At 34.6% G+C, this 13,160-nt stretch overlaps 1 protein-coding gene across 5 annotated transcripts in view; it reads right to left on the reverse strand.

Moving 5' to 3' along the window:
• Window positions 1-13,160, reverse strand: part of FAM118B (family with sequence similarity 118 member B) — a 101,323-nt gene that overhangs the window by 63,220 nt on the left and 24,943 nt on the right. For 4 of the 5 annotated variants that reach the window (XM_021000647.2, XM_021000646.2, XM_078147111.1 and 1 more), the window contains one exon: window positions 11,083-11,134. The exons of the other annotated variant lie outside the window; for it this stretch is intronic. The gene's annotated coding sequence lies outside the window, so the exon portion shown is untranslated. The remainder of the gene's footprint in view (window positions 1-11,082; window positions 11,135-13,160) is intronic. 5 annotated transcript variants of the gene reach the window in all.

A 13,160-nucleotide genomic window follows, 5' to 3' on the forward strand; every position in this document is an offset into this window, starting at 1 on the left:
AAGTTTTCTCCATTTGACTTCCTTCTTATCCTAGGTGCGTTAACTTTGTTTTACAGGAGCTTTTCAGTTTCATGTAATCAAAGTTATACATTTTATCTTTGATAATTGATTCTCTCTCGTTTGATTTAAGAACATATCTCTTACCCATGACTATGAAAGGTATACGATCTGTTTCCTTCCTAATTTTCCTATGGCATGATCTTTAGTAATCATAACTCCACGTCACTTAAAATATGCTGTCAAATATGGTGTAAGGTGTTTATCTAAGCCTAATTTCTGCCAGACTGTTTTCCAGTTTTCCTAACAGTTTTTCTTAAATAGGGAGTATTAGCTAAAAAATTATATTTTTTGGCTTAGTGAACATTAGGACACTGAGTTTCATTCTTTCTAATTCTTCAATGTCTAGTCTGTTTCATTAATTTTTTTTAAATAATAAATATCAGATGGATTTGATGACTGTTGACTAATAATATATTTTGAAGTCTGGAAGTGCTAGTGCTCCTTTGATAATTTAGATATTTTATTTTTCAAATGAATTTTGATATTATTTTGAGTTCTGTAAAGCATCCCTTTGACAATATTATTGGTATAGCATTAAAACTGTAAATTAACTATGGTAGCATTGTTTTTTAAAATTATATTGACACAGCCCAACCACAAGCATTGAGTATTCTGATAGCTATTTAAGTTACTCTTTATCTCATTAAGGAACATACTGTAATTGAATCTATACAAACATTTTCTGTGCTTTGGTAGAATGATCCCTAGACACTTTATTTTGTAGTTATGTGGAGTGGGATTTCCCCTTATTACTGCATTTTGTATTTATTATTATTATATATAATATTTTATTATAATACACTGTATATCTTATTAGAGGCAGCTATGTGGTACAGTGGATAGAGTGCTGGGCTTACAGCTAAGAATCTGAGTTCAAGTCCAGCCTCAGATACTTACAAGTTATGTGACCCTGAGTAGGTCACTTAAGCTCTTTTTGCCCCAGTTTTCTCAACAGTAAAATAGAGATAATAACAGCATCTAATTTGCAGGATTAATGTGAGGCTCAAATGAAGTAATATTTGTAAATTGCTTAACACAACATCTAGCATATACTAGATACCAAATAAATGCCTATTCTTTTCTCTTCTTCCATTATGTAGAAATGCTGCTGCTATTTGTTGCTACTGAGGGTTTATTTTTTAGTTGGCAATTTTGATGGAACTATTCTTTCAATAAGAGTTTCTGCTGATCCCCTTGGATCTTCTAAATAAACCATAATATCATCAGCAGATAGTTTTTCTCTTCTTTGTTTATCTTTACGCCTTTAATTTCTTTCTCTTGTTTTATTTCTATTGTTATCATTTGCAGAACTATAATAAAATAATAGTGGGGAAAGTAGGCATCCTTATTTTACTCTTGTAGCTAATTGAGAAAGCTTCTAGTATAACCCCAATGCATATGATGCTTGTTTTTGGTTTTAGATACTTTTTATTATATTTTTAAAAATGCTTATATTTTGTAGGGTTTCAATCCTAAATGAGTGTTGTACTTTGTCAAGTGTTTTTTGCGTATCAACTCAGATAGCCATGTTGTTTTGGATATTTGTTTTTAATGTGATTAATTATATGATGTCCTTACATTGTTTTATTTTTTTTGAGGCAATTGGGGTTAAGGGACTTACCCAGGGTCACACAGTTAGTAAGTATCATGTGTCTGAGGCTACATTTGAACTCAGATCCTCCTGACTCAAAGGCTGGTGCTCCATCCACTGTACCACCTAGTTGCCCCCAATGATGTCCTAATGTTAAATCATACTTGCTTCTCTGGTATACATCCAATTTAGTCACAGTGAATAATTTCTTGGTTGACCTGCTTAAGTCTGACATGATTTAAATTTTTTGAGTCAATACTTATAGGAGTCTATAGCTCTGTGCTTCATCCTTTGTGGTTTAGGTATCATATTTGTCTCATAAAAGGAATCCGGTAAAATGCTTTCTTAATATTCTTCTATTTCACTTAAAATGTTAAATTTATTGGCATATAATTGGGCACAACAACTAATAATTGCTGTGATTTCATCTTCACTAGTGGTATATTCACAAGCAAACAAATATGTACAAACAAGTTATATACAGAATAAAAAGGAAATAAACAGGGGAAGTACCAGAATTAAGAGAGATTGGGGAAGATTTCCTGTATGAGATAGGATCTCAGTTTGAACTGGAAGGATGCCAGGAGGCAGCGATTAGGAGGGAGAACATTCCAGACATGGAGGATAACCAGTGCTATTTTAAAAGAATCAATCGAGGTCCAGAGATATAAAACGTGTAAGATCCAGGAATTAAATGATAACATATCAATTCTGAGAACAGATGTAAGATGAAAGAAAAGCCAATAGCTAAATTGTCAGAGAAACAAAAAGTGGAGGACTTCTGTGTATCAGGACAAAGAATATTGGAGAAGATTCTGGGAAGATGAAAGAATAAGGCAGAAAATTACCTAGCTCTCCCAAATTCTCCCACAAATAATTTAAAATAATGCCTCAAAGTGAACTTTGGAGAGGCAGAAAAAATAAAGTTGGGGTAAAGCAACTGTCCAGTCTAAAACAACTGACGAGGATGTTACGAAAGATCTGACCTCCTGTGGTGGTGGTCTGGCCTGACTGAAGTGCAGATACCACCAAAACAACCAACAATAAGCCCTGGGGGCAGCTGTGTTGGGAGGCAGCCTCACCTTCAGGAACTTTCACCCTACGGACATCGTGATTGTCAGAAGGCTGATTACAGGAAGACTGTAGGGCCCTCCACTGGTGTTGGACTGGGGGTCCAGATGCACTGACCAGGCATGGTCCTAGGCTACCAGTGAGGAGAAGTGAGTACTCTCTGGTGAGTGTGGTTAGTGGAATCCTGCTGGCTATGGTCAATAGTAGGAAAACAGAATCCAGTTTTGGTTCCAGGGGAGAGAAGTGAGCTGAAGCTTGCAGCCACAGGAGGGAGTGCACAAAGAGCATTTGTGGTGACAGTGTTGCTGGGGATCATGATCGGGTCAGTGTTGCTGGGAGCCCTGGTTGGGTCTCAGGGGAGGAGAAGGGTACCTGAGGTCAAGCCCCTCAAAAAACAACAGCACAAAACACCTGAGGCTTCAGACTTTATTCCCCACACTTTGGGACTACTGCCAGATCCTAACACAAAATTAATAGCCAAGAAATATGCTGCTAAAAAAATAAGTAAACAAAAGAGAAAGAATTCAACCATAGATAGTTACATAGATAGAAAAAATCTGGGTTCAAACTAAGAAGACAGTGAAGTCAAAACAGCTATTTCAACTTCAAAGAAAAATGTGAAATGGTCACAAGCCCAAAAAGCTCTTGGAAGAGTTTAAAAAACTTTAAAAATCAAATAAGAGAGGTTGAGAAAAATTAGGAAAAAAAGTAAGACTAATACAGGAAAATCAAGAAAATTCTGAAAAGAAAGAGATCCAAAAACTAAAGGAAGAAAATAATTCCTTAAAAATCAGAATTGGGCAAGGGGAAGCTAATGACTTCATAAGACATCAAGAAATAGTAAAACAAAATCAAAAGAATGAAAAAATAGAAAAGAATGTGAAACATCTCATTAGAAAAACAAGTGAAGTTGGAAAACAGATTGAGGAAAGACAATATAAGAATTGTTGGACTACCTAAAAGTTATGATCTAGACACTGTACTTCAAGAAATTATTAAGGAAAATTGCCCTGAAGTTTTAGAACACGAGAATAAAATAGAAATGGAAAAAAATTCACCAATCACCACCTGAAAGAGATCCCAAGATGAAAACTTATTGGAACTTATAGGTACGTTTTGAAGCTCCCAGGTCAAGGAGAAAAATATTACAAGTAACTAGAAAGAAACAATTTAAATACTGTGGAGCTAAAGTCAGGATAACACAAGATTTAGCAGCTGATACATTAAAAGACTGAAGGGCATGGAACATGATATTCTGAAGAGCAAAGGAGCTGGGTTTGCAACCATGAATAACTTACCCTGCAAAGCTGAATGTAATCCTGCATGGAAAAAAAAAAAAAGACTATTTAATGAACCAAAGGACTTTAAGATACTGGTGAGGAAAAGACCAGAACCAAACAGAAAATCTGACCTACAAGGATCAGGAGAAACATAAGAAGGTAAACATGGAAAACCAATTATAAAAGATTTAAATAAGGTCAAACTGTTTACTTCTCATGTGGGGAAAATGCTATCTGTAAGTCTTAAGAATGTTATTATTGGAGCAGCTAAGTGGCGCAGTGGATAGAGCACTGGCCCTGAAGTCAGAAGGACCTGAGTTCAAATCCAGCCTCAGACACATAACACTTATTAGCTATGTGACCCTAGGCAAGTCACTTAACCCCAACTGCCTCACAAAAAAATATATATATATATTATTACTAGGGTAGTTTGGAAGAACATACATAGATAGAACACCTGGGATTGAGTTGAGAATGATGGGATGATCCTAAAAAATAAAATTGGATAGGAAAAAGTAAAATGGGGCAATTATATCATCTAAAAAGTCACTCATGAATGGAAGAACTGTTACAATGGAGGACAGGAGGGGGTGGAAGTCAGGCAGCATAGGACCCTTATCCTCATCAGGACTGGGTTAAAGAAGAAATAAATATACATCTATAAAGGGACAAACGTCTTTTTAACTTACAGAGAGATAGGAGTGAGGGGATAGGATAAGGGAGGCACTCTTAGAACGGCTTGCAGATCAAGAAATAGGAGGGTAAGGTGACGGGATAATGGAGGGAATCTTATAAGGATGGGTAGATTAAGGAATAGGAAGGCAAGGAGAGAGGAAAAGGGAGGGATTCTTAGAAGGGGTATGGATTAGGGAGGCAGTGGTCAGAAATAAACTAGACATCGGAGGAGGGAGAGGGTAAAAAGAGAGAGGGGGGAGGATGAAAGTGAGGAAAAATAGGATGGAAGGCAACACATAACTTTGAATGTGACAGAAACAAACAGAATGGATTAAAACCAGAACCCGACAATATGTTGTTTATAAGAAACACATTTAAATCTGGAAAAACATATGAACTGATGCTGAGTGAAGTGAGCAGAACCAGAACACTGTACACAGTAACAGCAACACTGTGGGATGATCAACTAAGACTGACTTAGCTCTTCTCAGAAATACAATGATCCAAGACAATTCCAAAAGACCCATGATGGAAAATGCTATCCACACCCAGAGAAAGAATTATGGAATCTGAATGCACATTGAAGCATACTATTTTCTCTCTCTTTTTTCTTTCTTGTGGTTTTCTCCTTTTGTTCTGATTCTTCTTTCACAACTTGATTAATGTGAAAATATGTTTAATATGATTGTTCATGTATAGCCTTTATCAGATTGCATGCTGTCTTGGGGAAGGGGGAAAATTTAGAACTCAAAATCTTATAAAAGTGAATGTTGAAAACTAAAAATAAACAAATTTTTTTATAAATTAAAAATGAAACATTTAAAAGTGAGAGATACACACACAGAAATAAAGGGCTGGAATAGAATTCATTACACTTCAGTTGATGCAAAAAAAGCAGGGGTAGCCACCATGATCTCAGACAAAATAAAGCTAAAATAGATTTAATTTAAGAGATATACAGGGAAACTACATCATGGTAAAAGGAACCATAGACAATGAAATAATGTCAATACTAAACTTACATGCACCAAATGCCATAGGATCCAAACTTTTAAAGGAAAAGCTAAATGAATTACAGGTAGAAATAGATTGCAAAACTATAATAGTGGAACACTCTCAGAACTAGATAAATCTAGCCAAAAAATAAATAAGGACATAAATAGAATCTTACATAAGCCAGAGCTGATACAAACCTTGAGAGAAGTGAATAAGAATAGAAAAGACTATAACTTTTTCTCAGTGGCACATGGTACCTTTACAAAAATTAACCATATGTTAGGGCATAAAAATTTATAGTTAAATGCAGAAAAGCAGAAATATTAAATGTATCCTTTTCAGATCTTAATGCAATAAAAATTATATTTAATAAGGGGACCATGGAAATACAGATTAAAAATTAACTGAAGACTAAATATCCTAATCTTAAAGAAGGAGTGGGTTAAAGAATAAGTCACAGAAACAATCATTTTATTATAGAGAATGATGATAATGAGACAACATGCCAAAACCTACGGGATGCAGCAAAAGCAGTAACTAGAGGAAAACTTCTATCTCTAAATGCTTACATCAGTAAAACAGAGAAAGAGCAAACCAATGAACTGGGTATGCGATTGAAAAAAAACTAGAAAAAGAAAAAATTAAAATTCCCCAATTCAACACCACATTGGAAATCCTAAAAATTAAAGGTGAGATTAATAAAACTGAATATAAGAAAACCATTGAATTAATTTTAAAAAACCCTAGGAGTTGGTTTTATGAAAATAACAATAAAATAGATAAACCATTGGCTAATATGATTAAAAAAAGGAGAAGAAAACCAAGTCACTAGTATCAAAAATGAAAAGGGTGAATATACCACTAATGAAGATGAAATCACAGGAATTATTAGGAGTTGTCATGCCCAATTAAATGCCAATAAATTTAATAATTTAAGTGAAATGGAAGAATACTTACAAAAATATAAACTGCCTAGATCAGAAGTTCCCAAACTTATTTGGCTTACTGCCCACTTAAAAAAAAAATTACTCAGTGCCCCTGGAAATGTACCTTCTTTAACCCTTTAACCTTTTCTTTTTAATTGCATTATTTCAAAAATATATAATTTTTTAAAACGACACATCTTAAATTTAACAACTTATTGTAAATTTGTAGTTTTTTCCCTGCATTGAAATTTTGATGATGCAATACTGCACCATGGAACCATATAGTATTACATTGTAAACAAGTCAAAATACACATATATTCTTGCTGATGCATGCTGGACTTCTGACAATGTGCAACATGCTTGCCTGCCAACACTTCCTTGTTTGTTTGTTTTTTTTGCTAGGCAATGGGGTTAAGTGACTTGCCCAGGGTCACACAGCTAGTAAGTGATATGTGTCTGAGGCCGCATTTGAACTCAGGTCCTCCTGAATCCAGGGCCGGTGCTCTATCCACTGCGCCACCTAGCTGCCCCCCAACACTTCCTTGTTAAGACCTGTTGGTGGACTTGACCACTGATTAGTTATAACTTGCATTTTGTGTATTTATTTGGAAAATAATGTAATCACTACACCTTTAACTCTGTATTGCAACAGATGAAACATGTATGAATAGTTTTTCAAAATTTTCTTATTTTCTCTTTTTTCCTTATGCTTCCACCACCCCCTTATTTTTATTTAATGGCCCCCCCCCCAATTGCACCAGAAGCTAGTAATATATCCCCCAGATCACTCTAGGGCCCCCCCTCAGGGGGCAGTATTGCCTACTCTGGAAACCTGTGGCCTAGATTAACAGAAGAGGAAATAGAATATCTAAATAAACCTATCTTAGAAAAAAGAAATTTGAACAGACCCTCAATGAGCTTCCTAAGAAAAAAGCCTCAGGACCAGATGGATTTACAAGTAAATTTTACCAAACTTTTAAAGATCAACTAATTCTAATATTAAATAAATTATTCAGAATAATAGGCAAAGAAAGAGTCCTACCAAACTTCTTTTATGAAACAAATATAGTGTTGATATCTAAACAAGGAAGAGCAAAAACTGAAAGTAAATTACAGACCAATTTCAGTAATGAATATGGATACAAAAATCCTAAAGAAAATACTTACTAGGAAACTACAACAATATATCACAAAGATTATACCTTGTTACCAAGTAGGATTTATGCCAGGAATGCAAGGGTAGTTTAACACAAGGAAAACTATTAACATAATTGATTATATCGACAACAAAAGTAACAAAAATATTATTATATCAATAGATGCAGAAAAAGCTTTTGACAAAATGCAACATTCATTCCTATTAAAAACTCTTGAAAACATATGTATAAATGGGTTTTTCCTTAAAATGATAAGAAGCATCGACCTAAAACCACCAGCAACCATTATTTGTAATGGGGATGTTTAGAATTCTTCCCGATAAGATCAGAAGTGAAACAGTGATGCCATTATCACCAATATTATTCAATATTGTATTAGAAATGCTAGCAATAGCAATAAGAAAAAGAAAGTGAAAGAATCAGAATGGGGAATGAGATAATAAAACCATCTCTTTTTTGCAAGACAATAAGATGATATACTTGGAAAATCTTAGAAATTCGACTAAAAAGCTAGTTGAAACAATTAATAATTTAGCAGAGTAGCAGGATATAAAATAAACCCACATAAATCACTGGCATTTCTATATATCACTGACAAAACCCTGCAAGAAGAGATAGTAAGAAATACCCCATTTAAAATAACTATAGATAGCATAAAATACCTAGAAGTATACCTGCCAAGACAAACACAGGAACTACATGAATATAATTATAAAAGACTTTTTAAACAAACTCAGATTTAAATAATTGGAGAAATAGTAATTGTTCACTGGTGGGCAGAGCTAATATAATAAACACAATTCTAACTCATCTACTTAATTCGATGCCATCTCAGTTATGGCAAATCAGGCCATATATTGTCTCAATTTTTACCTAACCCTTAGTTATTGAATGGATATGGTCTCAGACAAACTGAGACCTGGGAAAGATCTTAGTTTAAAAAGGCCAAGGTCACCTTTGCCTTCTTAAGGTGCATCGTAGGCCATCATCAGTCATCCTGATCTTTGTCTTGCCATTGGACTCCGATGAGTGGAGGAGAGAGTGAGGCTGATGATTTTGCACAGCTCTGCCTCACTCAAATCCAACTCACATGCAAGTCAAAGACATCATGCTCATGATTTCACTGGTCCTCTTTGAGAATAAAGAATGAACAACATCCCAATTAAATTACCAAAAAGTTATTTATTAAGCTAGAAAAAATAATAAAATTCATTTGGAAAACAAAAGGTCAAGAATATCAAAGGAATTAATGAAAAAAAAAGTAAAGGAAAAAGGTTTAGCAGTACCAGATCTTAAACTGTATTATCAAACTATTAAAACTATCTGGTACTTGCTACAAAACTGAAAGGTGGATCAGTGGAACAGAGCAGACGTACAACACACAGTAGTAAATGATTATAGTAACCTTATGTTTGATGAATATAAAGATTTAAACTTGTAGGATGAGAATTCACTATTTGGTAAAAATTGCTGGGGAAACTAAGAAAGAACTCTGGCAGAAATTGGGTATAGATCAATTTACCAAGATAAGGTCAAAATGGATATATGACCTAGATAAAAAGAGAGATATCATAAGCAAATCAGAAGAACGTGGAACATACTTATGGATAGGACAAGAATTTATGAATAAACAAGAAAAAAGAGCATTGTGGTATGTAAAATGGATAATTTTGATAACATTAAATTAAAAAGGTTTTGTACAAATAAAACCAATGTAGCCAAGATTAGAAGGAAAGCAGAAAACTGGGGAAAAAAATTTTATCGACACATTCTTGGATAAAAGTCTCATATCTCAAATAGAGCACTTTGTCAAATTTATAAGGATATGAGTAATTCCCTAATTGACAAATGGTCAAAGGATATGAACAGGTAGTGTTTTGCTGAAGAAATCAAAGCTCTATATAGTCATGTGAAAAAATGCTCTAAATCATTATTTATTAGAGAAATGCAAATTAAAATAACTTTGAGAGGTCATCTTACACCTATCAGATTGGCTAAAATGATAGAAAGTGAAAGTAACAAATGTTAAAGGGGATGTGGAATAATTGGGTCACTAATACACTGTTGGTGGAATTGCGAACTGATTAAACTATTTTGGAGAACAATGTGGAAATATGCCCAAAGAATTATAAAACTGTGTACATCCTTTGACCCAGCGATATCACTATCAGATCTGAATCTCAAGGTAATAGAGGAAAAAGGAAAAGAATTTACATGTTGCAAATAAAATGTTTATAACATGTCTCTGTGTAGTGGCAAAGAATTGGAAATTAAGGGGAATGGTTAAACAAATTGTGGTATATGATTGTGATGGAATATTACTGTGCTGTAAGAAATGATGAGCAGATTGATTTTAGAAAAATATGGAAAGACTTGCATGAAATAACGAAAAGTGAAATGAGCAGAACCAAAAGAACGTTGTATATAGTAACAGAAATATTGTTCGAAGATTAACTAAACAACTAAGTTATTCTGAGTATTAAAAATACTCAAATCAACTACAAAAGACCTAAGAAGGAAGATGCTATGCACCTCCAGAGAACAAAGTGATAACCATAAGTATGCATAGTATGGTTTTATACATATCATTATCTATATATTTGTGTCAAATGGCAGCTGTCTCTTGAGCAGGGTGGGGAGTGAGGGAGGGAGACAGTTCAAAACTCAAAACGCAACAAACAAACAAATAAATAAATAGAATTTGGGGGAAAAAAAGAATATCAATCTTTAGAACTCCAACGTCAGTTTCATTGATAATTTTCACCTGTTGCTTTTTTTTAAAAAAACAAATTCCATAAGACTGGGGAACAGAATGAGAACTAGAGAAAGATATAATCAAAGGTATTTGAATACATTAGAAGCAGCATGGTATAGTGTAAAATGCCAACCTGGGAATCAGGAAGATCTGGGTTGATGAACCACCTCTATCACATACTATGTAACCCTAGGTAAGTCACTTAAACTCTCTGTGCCCTAGGGAACTCTATACAAATATAAGTTAGGTATAAAGAAGGTGCCAACCTGCATTAGTAATACCTACCCCTGTTGTGTATATGCCAAAACCCAACAAGACAGAATATCACTCTGAAAGTATTTTACAGTTACAGAACATGGTAAAAACCTCTACCATTACAAGCTATTTAAAGAGCATATACACAAGGATTTCTCAATCTTTAATCCTGACTTTCAGATGGTAGCTATAAGAAGAATGGATAAATTATCAGGTGATAGTTGTTCCCCTCTGAAGTCACATAAAAAGGGTCCTAGTATTATTTCTTTATTCAAATTAGATTTAAATCCCCCCAAATAACCAATTTTTCTTACCTTTTCTTGAAGAGGCGTCTTTCTTTGCTCTGTTAGGTTTCCTCTTTCTTAACTAGAGCAAAACAAACAGTAAGTACAAGCATCTATTTTTCAGTCTTCTTCCTAAGGTTGATATTAATAAGCTACAGAACAAGTAATATTTATCCTTGAAATGATACTTTCTACCATAAATATCTACATTGTCAGAAGTAATAAGAGTTGATACTAAGGAAGGAATATTAAGCATTCCCTCATGTTCTTTTTCAAATGCCAGCTATTGTACCCACTGTTAGTTTGCCTAGCCAAACCCGTATGGGAAATACAGGAGGTATAGCTGACTTAAGTCAAGTGATCTGAATTCAAATCCTAACTCTCACAATTACTACCTATGTATCCTTGGGCAATTTACTTACTCTTCTGGGCTTCAGTTTCCTCATATGTAAAAGGAGGAAGCTGAAGTAGATTGCCTCTGAAGTCCCTTCCAGATTTAGACCTATGCTCCTATGATCCCAAAACAGAAATAAACAATTAAGAAACTCCTAGCACTCTGGATACAAAGACTAGGAATATGTTAGTATAATGAGAAATTTCTTTTCATTGACCCTTCAAAAAGCATAAATCCCATGGTGCACCTCAGCATTTAATTATACAACTAGGGTTTACCTTCTTTCCAAATACTCCTGGATCTTAGGAATGTTTGCTTTAGATGATGTTCTTTTATATCCCTGACCTTTAAAGAGACGTTGTGGAAAGCAACTCCCATTGAAGCACAAGATAACAACAGAAGCAACGTAAGACCAAGACTCATACCTTTTATATATAATAGACACTTAATAATATAATAGATAGATTCTAGTCCTAGCTCCACTACTAACTTAATTTTAGCAGGTTCCTTTATGTCCTCTGGACTTAGTTTTTCTCATCTACAAAATGAGATACTGGAACTAAATCAACTTTCAGGTTCTTTCCAGCTCTAAGACTTTAAAGTCTGATACACTGAGGTGAAGATAAAAGTTGTCTATCACTTTAGCTAAACCCCACATAAGCTGTTCTCAAAGCGATACCAGATTTCCAGAAAATAGAGCTAAATTTAGATCTTTGGTACCGAGTTTTCTTTTTAGGGTTTACAATTGTTCCCCATTTTTTCTTAACATTAAACAATTATTTCTTTTCTTCATCTAAAAAAATATTTAATACTATGTACCACCTCTTTCTCTCAAGAATAATTCTACTATTGATATGCCAGTGGGAAGCTGGCAAGCAATTTGTTAAAGGATAGCCTACAACAACACTGTAATGACAAACAACACTGAAAAAGTTAAGATCTGATTAACTGCAATGACCAACCACAATTCTGGAGAACCTATGATCAAACATATGACCCTCCTTCTGACAGAGAAACGGTGGGCTCAAGGTGCAGCTGAGACAATTTTCTGGACATGGCTAATGCAGGAATGTGTTTATGGATGACATGATGCTGATTGCATCAAGCTCTAAAATGTAGCACAGCTTGCTAGAAAAGATCTGTATTCACTCAAAGGAGTTTGGCTTGTCTGTCCTCACGAGACCAAGAAGATGAAGAATATCTACTGCCTCGATTTGAAAGCACATAATTCCTCCACCTACACCTTCTTCCCTAACATGTACTCTTCCATCTACTGACACTGGCCTCCTTGATGTCCCATGAATAAGATACTCCATCTCTTAACTCTGGGAATTTTATCTGGCTGTCTCCCATGCCTACAATATTCTCTTTCCTCATCTGTGTCTACTGCCTTCCAAGACTTCCTTCAAGACCCAACTAAAATCCTTTCTTTTGCAGAAAGCCTTTCCCACTCCCTCTTAATCATAGTGCCTTCCCTCTTTTAATTATTTCCTATTTGTCCTGTATATAGCTTGTACATATCTGTTTGCTTGTCTTCCTTTTTAGACTGTGAAATCCTTGAGGGCAAGGACTGTGTGTTGGGGTTTTTTTTTTTTTGGCTTCTTTTTGTATCCTCAGCACATAGCACAGTGCCTGGCAAATAGAATGCACTTAACAAATGTTCACTGACTGACTGATATTCGAATGTATACTCTATAGTCCAACAGTATACATC

Source organism: Phascolarctos cinereus, unplaced genomic scaffold (genome assembly GCF_003287225.1).
Source record: "Phascolarctos cinereus isolate Bilbo 61053 unplaced genomic scaffold, phaCin_HiC Scaffold_726;HRSCAF=1367, whole genome shotgun sequence".
Classification (NCBI taxonomy): Eukaryota; Metazoa; Chordata; class Mammalia; order Diprotodontia; family Phascolarctidae; genus Phascolarctos; species Phascolarctos cinereus.